Source organism: Salmo trutta, chromosome 23 (genome assembly GCF_901001165.1).
Source record: "Salmo trutta chromosome 23, fSalTru1.1, whole genome shotgun sequence".
NCBI classification, from domain to species: domain Eukaryota; kingdom Metazoa; phylum Chordata; class Actinopteri; order Salmoniformes; family Salmonidae; genus Salmo; species Salmo trutta.
This window is the reverse complement of record NC_042979.1, coordinates 38,505,151-38,512,540: the sequence shown is the minus strand read 5'-3', so window position 1 is coordinate 38,512,540 and position 7,390 is coordinate 38,505,151. Positions and strand designations below refer to the sequence as shown.

General features: G+C 40.9%; 1 long non-coding RNA gene across 1 annotated transcript; it reads left to right on the top strand.

Annotated features, from left to right (window-relative positions):
• The first annotated feature begins 3,258 nt into the window (after positions 1-3,258).
• LOC115160250 (uncharacterized) lies at positions 3,259-4,867 on the top strand. The gene is made up of 3 exons (XR_003869052.1): positions 3,259-3,561; positions 3,917-3,983; positions 4,589-4,867. It is a non-coding gene; the product is annotated as an uncharacterized LOC115160250 (long non-coding RNA).
• Positions 4,868-7,390: the final 2,523 nt, after the last annotated feature.

The following is a 7,390-nucleotide window of genomic DNA, read 5'->3' as shown; positions in this document are numbered from 1 at the left end:
AACGGTCCACTGTGGGGGTTTATCAACAGTCCACTGTGGGGGTTTATCAACGGTCCACTGTGGGGATTTATCAACGGTCCACTGTGGGGGTTTATCAAAGGTCCACTGTGGGGGTTTATCAACAGTCCACTGTGGGGATTTATCAAAGGTCCACTGTGGGGGTTTATCAAAGGTCCACTGTGGGGGTTTATCAAAGGTCCACTGTGGGGGTCTATCGACTGTCCACTGTGAGGGTTTATCAAAGGTCCACTGTGGTGGTTTATCAACGGTCTACTGGGGGGTTTATTAAAGTTCCACTGTGGGGGTATAGGATAGAAACATCAGATGCTTAAATCTTTCTGGCATAGGTGCCTAGTTTTCTTGTTTAAGATGTATTTTGCTTTGTAACCCTCTCTGACGAAAGCAATGAAGAATGTATCTCACTGGATACAGTGACGGGGTGCTAAAATAGAACAGCAAAACAAAATACTGCAATAGATAGGCTTGGTACACTGCTAGAAGAAATTGTGCTTTATAGAACCAAAAAGGATTCCATGGCTCGCTTCATATATGGCCCTCAAACGGGATCTATATGCTGTAGAACTGCAAAGCAGCCTTTTAAGTAGTGTAAGAAAAGAAAATATATGCTAATCATGTGTTTTTACTGACACATTTGGATACAAGACCTCACAATCCACCTCCAGGGATGATGGGAGGAAGCACTCATCCTGGGCCCAGACTGATGTCAGTGAGGTCAGAAGAACGCCACACAGATCTGACTCAGTCTGGGATTGACCATTGGCTGCAACAATCATAGGTTCTGGGTGGGTGGGTGGGGGGAGAGTAATCTGCTGGCTAGCTCTGCATATAAATACTTTAATCCAACAGAGGACAAACAAATGTGTCTGCTTGTTTACGTTCCGGAAGGAGAATAACAACAACAACAACACAAACAACACTGTTGATGTCACTGTTAAAGAGATCCCTCCGCTGCCACCAATGTGCCATTGATCTCCTCATTACAGTCTGGGTTCCTCAGTTCCCGGGCTTCGCCTCCTTAATTGCTGCCGCTGGCTAATCTGCCGGGCTCGAGGGGTGTAAAACGTCGGATATTACCTTGACCGTTGAGACTGACGGGTCACCGGGCGAGAGACCCGGTCACCGGCCTGTAATGACAAGCTGAGTGGGGAAGGTCAAGGTGCACTTGTGACAAGGGGAGGGCGAGGACCCCCTGACACACACATTCACACACACACGCCACAGTACAGTGTCACTGTACAACAGAGAGAGAGATGTCCTGATATTTCACAGGAGAAGCAGCCCTTTGTATTGAAATGACTGTATGTAATGTATGATGTTTGTGTAGTGTTTTTGATATTGTCATTTTTAAATGTTTTATTCAGTGTTACCTGCCCTGCTTTCTTCGTAACATATGAACTGTCTGTTATTCGTTTCTGAGATACATCTGAAATATAAGTGTGAGTGGAATTCTTTCTCAGCTCATAGAAATGGGACGAGTACAGTCTTATATGGAAGCAGATTCATGTCAAAACAAATATAGTTTTTGGGCATGAATCTGCTTCCATAGTCTCTATGTAAAGTACAGCCTATATGGATCTTATAACAACAATGTCTAGAAAATTAGCCCTAGCAATACCTTACTCATTTCACAGATTGCCTAGGATTCTCTGAGCTAAACTAGTACATACAGGCTGCCGAAGTGTGAGTACTGTGTGGAGAGAAGAGAAGAGGAGAGAGCAGAGGCTCTGAGGGAGAGAGAGAGCAAGGGATAGAGCGAGAGGAGAACATTTTTTCCCAGTGAAGTCACCCAGTCTGTGGCAATGGGAGAGAGCCACTGTCTGCACAGACACAGACATCCCTGTGTGTCAGTGTCAGAGAGTGGGTGGGAGGGAGTGCACCGCCGCAGGGGATGGAGACAGAGAGTGGAAGGGAGAGAGGGAGGATGGAGACAGTGGGAGAGAGAAGGGGGAGTGAAACAGGGAGAGAGACAGAGAGAGAGGGGGACAACGGGAGAAAGATGGAGAGAAGGGAAATAAAAGCCACAGGAAAATAGACAGAGTGCTAAGAGAGAGTGGCAGAAGGGGGAACGGACTCATGAGAGAAAAATGTATATACTGGTAGTAGAAAAAGATAGATAATGCAGACAGAAATGGAAGAAGGGACCGTTACGGACAAAAAGTAAAGTAAGAGACATGGAGACAAAAACAGAGAAAGAGGACACAAAGGAGAGATAAGTAAAGGAGAGAGCAGGAGCCAAGCAGAGAAAGAGAGAGAGAGAGAGAGGCCCCAATAATTACAGTGGAATCTGTGTCAACAGCAATCTCTGAAAAATCCTCTGCAGTATCATGAACAGCAGACTTCAAAATACCAAAATACTGTAGGACAGACCACGTATACACCCTGCACACCCTTATTGACAAACAAATAAACCAAAACAAAAGCAAAGTCTTCTCATGCTTTGTTGATTTAAAAAACTTTGGACTCAATTTGGTGTCAGGGCATGCTTTACAAATTGATGGAAAGCAGTGTTGGAGGAAAAACATATGACATTATAAAATCAACATTGGGTGAAAAGGATCAATATCAAGGGATAACTTTACATGACATGTTTTGATATTCTAGAGAATACAGACCATTTCCAATGCATATTTTGAGTTTTGTGGATTTGCACCATATCCTTACAAATTCTGACTCCAGATGTGTCTTTTAGACATATATGATATTGGGATTACTCCGAATATCACACATGGACATTTCCTATGGCCGGATATGGACTCATTCAATATCCTGAGATAAGAGACATCCTATGTTCTCTCTTCATGTTGACGAGTACTGACTGTATACATCGCATATCTGGGTTTTCTCAACACATTCAAGAAATGAAGCTATATTGATTCCAGATATGCTTCTCTTGGCTGAGGTCCATATCCGGATCTTGATATGCTTTTTGATATGCTGAAAATAAAGATGATTTCGGATGCATTTCTGAGTTTTCAGAACATACTCAATAACATGTCAAATATGAAATCCATATTTTTCTTTCAAACAAAAATCATTTTGGGATTCCCTCCGGATATCATACATGGATTGGGCGGATATTGACTCATTAGATATCTTGAGATAGGCCTATGTTGACATCTTCTTTTCTCTATATGATGACAAATACTGACAGTAAGCCTACATAGTATATTTTCTCAGCACATACAATGCATATGTTCTTGACTGAGGTCCATATCAGGATTTTGATATGCTAAATAAGGACAATTTCTGATGCTTATTTCCGTTTTGAAAAATATTTCACAAATATTCAATCAATATAATTCTTTCAGACACTAGCTAAACTTTTTATATTCCATCTGCATTAAGGCATGCGAGCTAAAAGCACTGTTACTGGTAGCCTAGCAACAAGAATTATACTTTCTGCTGTGGAATTCCAACTGTCATTTTTTAATTTTGGGCGCCACAAATTTGTTTTCAAACGGTTTGTGATCAAACTGACAACTGGAGAAACAAAGAAGTTAGAAGCTGTTCAGAAAATACCTCAAAGAAGTTAACACTAAAGTGAGTAGCTAATTGAATATGTTTTATTTATCTTGGTAACTAGAATCAAGAACATTTGCTAATTTGGCCAGTAGGGCTAGCTAGCTTGTTAGCTAGGCTTGATAAGGGGGTAAAAACTAACGGGTAACCTAGCTAACTAACAAATAACATTTCCTTCCCTTCAGGGATTTGTTTTATCCACTATCAAGCCTCAAGGTGACAGCAAACGTTTTAAAATGTTTGGCCATATTTTGTATTACTGGTTAATACAAGATGATTGGAGCTCTGGATTTGCTATGCTGCATTTTTTAAACAGAAATAGCAGAGATGTGCTTTAGATTAAATATGACAATGTTTGCTTTTCCGTTCCTTGTAGCCTACTACTGAGTATGGTGCTGTATGCTCAGATATGTAACCTTCATGCGAAGATGCATGATGAACAGGTAAAATAAGTTGGCCGCTGAACATTGACCATAAGTCAGATTTAGTCCATTTTCAATCAGACATATAAGGATGAATATTACATATCATGTAAAGATATCTATTGAAATCATAACATTTAGGGAGAAATATCAATCCATAAATTATCAGGTAATGACTACAGATACAGTATGATACCTTTTTGAAAAGTATGTGGATTCGTTCATGCCTAACTATAAAGACTTAAATATGTCAGCATGTTGACACATGCCCTTTCCGGAGTTAAAATATTCTACAAATATGTAAGCAGTTGCAGGTGCATCAGTGAGAAGGGATCTCACCCCAGATATCTCCCTGGAATCATACGGTAGCAGGGAGAGTTCTGAGGTCTGGATTGGATGCACGTAGAAACTGTCCCATTATGGAGAATATCCTAGCTCCATATATGAAATGAAGGACAAGCGTATCTGGAGCATGTATACTCCTTATATCCAATCAAATGTCAGATATCCAGATATATATAGATAAAGATATCCCCTGATACTGACCCTTTTCATCCAGTGCAATGTAGACATACAACATGTGCTCAGTTAAAATTGTCAATACACACACATATTTATTTCCTCAGGGCCATGAGGTGAGACAAGGATGGAGCTTGAGCACCACCCTCTTCAACATTTATATCAATTAATTGGTTAGGACACTAGAAAAGTCTGCAGCGCCCGGCCTCACACTACTGGACCCGGAAATATCTACTGTTTGCTGATGATCTGGTGCTTCTGTCCCAAACCAAGGAGGGCCTACAGCAGCACCTAGATCTTCTGCACAGATTTTGCCAGACTACAGAGAAGGCCAAGCTGGGGCCAAGCTTCCTGTCATCCAGGACCTACATAATAGGCAGTGTCAGAGGAAAGTCACAAAAATTGTCAGAGACCCCAGTCACCCAAGTCATAGACTGTTTTCTCTGCTACTGCACGGCAAGCGGTACCGGAGCGGCAAGTCTAGGACCAAAAGGCTCCTTAACAGCTTCTACCCCCAAGCCATAAGACTGTTAAACAATTAATAAAATGGCCACTGGACTATTACATTACCCCCCCCCCCCCCCCCATTTGTTTTGTACACTGCTGCTACTCACTGTTTATTATCTATGCATAGTCACTTCACCCCTACCTACATGTACAAATTACCTCTAACCTGTACCCCCGCACACTGACTCGGTACCGGTAGCCCCTGTATATAGCCTCGTTATTGTTATTTTATTGTGTTACTTTTTATTAAAAAATTACTTTCGTTTATTTGGTCAATACTTTCTTAACTCTTCTTGAACTGCACTGTTGGGTATGGGCTTGTAAGTAAGCATTTCACAGTAAGGTCTGCACTTGTTGAATGTGACAAATAAAGTTTGATTTGACTTGGGCCCTGACAGTGAATTTCAGTAAGACAAAAAATAATGGTGTTACAAAAAAGGTCCAGTTGCCAGGACAACAAATACAAATTCTATCTAGACACTGTTACCCTAGAGCACACAAAGAATTATACCTACCTCGGCCTAAATATCAACACCACAGGTGACTTCCACACGATTGTGAATGATCTAAGAGACAAGACAAGAAGGGCCTTCTATGCCATCCGAAGGAACATAAAACTCAACATCCCAGTTAGGATCTGGCTATGAATACTTAAATCAGTTCTAGAACCCATTACCCTCTATGGTTGTGAGGTCTGGGGTCCACTTACCAACCAAGAATTCCCAAAATGGGACAAACACCCGATTGAGACCGCATGCAAAAATATACTTTGCGTACAATGCAAAACCCCAAACAATGCTTGCAGAGCAGAATTAGGTCTATACACATTAGTTATCAAAATCCAGAAACAGCTGTTAAATTCTACAACCACCTAAAAGGAAGGGATGCCTACACATTCCACCACAAAGCCCTCACCTACAGAGAGATGAACCTAGATAAGAGTTCTCTCAGCCAGCTGGTTCTAGGGCTCTGTTCACAAACACAAACAGACCCCACCACAATTAGACCCGACCAAATTATGAGAAAGCAAAAAGGTAACTATTTGACACACTGGAAAGAACCAACCAAAAATAGCAAATTGGAATGCAGTGGTCTAGCACCACTGTGGCTAAATACCTGACCACTGTGACTGACCCAAAATTGTAAAAATCCTTGACTATGTACAGACTCAGTGAGCATAGCCTTGCTATTGAGAGAGGTCGCCATAGACAGACCTGGCTCCCAAGAGAAGACAGGATATATGCCCACTGTTCACAAAATGTGGTGGAAACTGAGCTGCACTTCCTAACCTCCTGCCAAATGTATGACCACATTAGAGAAACATATTTCCCACAGATCACACAGACCCACAAAGAATTTGAAAACTAATCCAACATTGATAAACTCCCATATCTCTTAGACGAAATACCACAATGTGCAATCACAGCAGCAAGATATGTGGCCCGTTGCCATGAGTAAAGGGCAACCAGTGGAACACAAACAACATTGTAAATATCACCAATACTTATCTGTTTATTTATCTTCCCCCACTATTCATACTACAACTATTTGCACATTGCTAAAACACTGTACAGTACATAGTTGATAATATAACACTTGAAATGTCTTTATATCTCTGAAACCTTTTTGAGTGTAATGTTTACTGTTAATTTCCACATAAAATTATTGATAGTATTAAACTTATTTCACTTGCTTTGGCAATGTAAACATATGTTTCCCATACCAATAAAGCCCCTTTGAATTGAAAGAAAGAGAGACAGAGAGAGCGTGAGAGAAAGAGAAAGAAAGCGAGAAAGATATATATATATAGAGAGAGAGAGAGAGAGAGAAATATGTTAACATATGTTTCCCATGCCAATAAGGCCTTGAATTGAATTGAGAGAGATGGAGAGAGAGAGAGAGAGAAAGAGAGAGACACAATATGACATTTTAAATATCTTTATTCCTTTGGAACTTCTGCGAGTGTAATGTTTACTGTTAATTTATTTCACTTTTGTTTATTATCTACTTCACTTGCTTTGGCAATGTTAACATATGCTTCCCATGCCAATAAAGCCCTTAAATTGAAATTGAATTGAGAGAGAGAGCGAGAAAGAGAGAGAGGGCATTGGAATGTGTGATATTTAGTCAGGGGTGGGGTAGTGGGCTGGCGGTGATCCTCTAGCTATAGACAGACACCAGGCAGGCCCCATAGATAGACACATTATGAAGGGAGGGAAGGGAGAGAGTAAGGGGTTAGGACTGAGACATTTTTCACACAGAGAAAAATATACTTTCTTGCCATCAACAGTCCCATTGGTGTCATGATGTTCTATTAATGTCTATGTTGATATTCTTCCAACCGGTTTTTATAGAGTTTGGAGAATGTGAAATGCTGTTGTGAGAGACTGTGTTGGTCATAT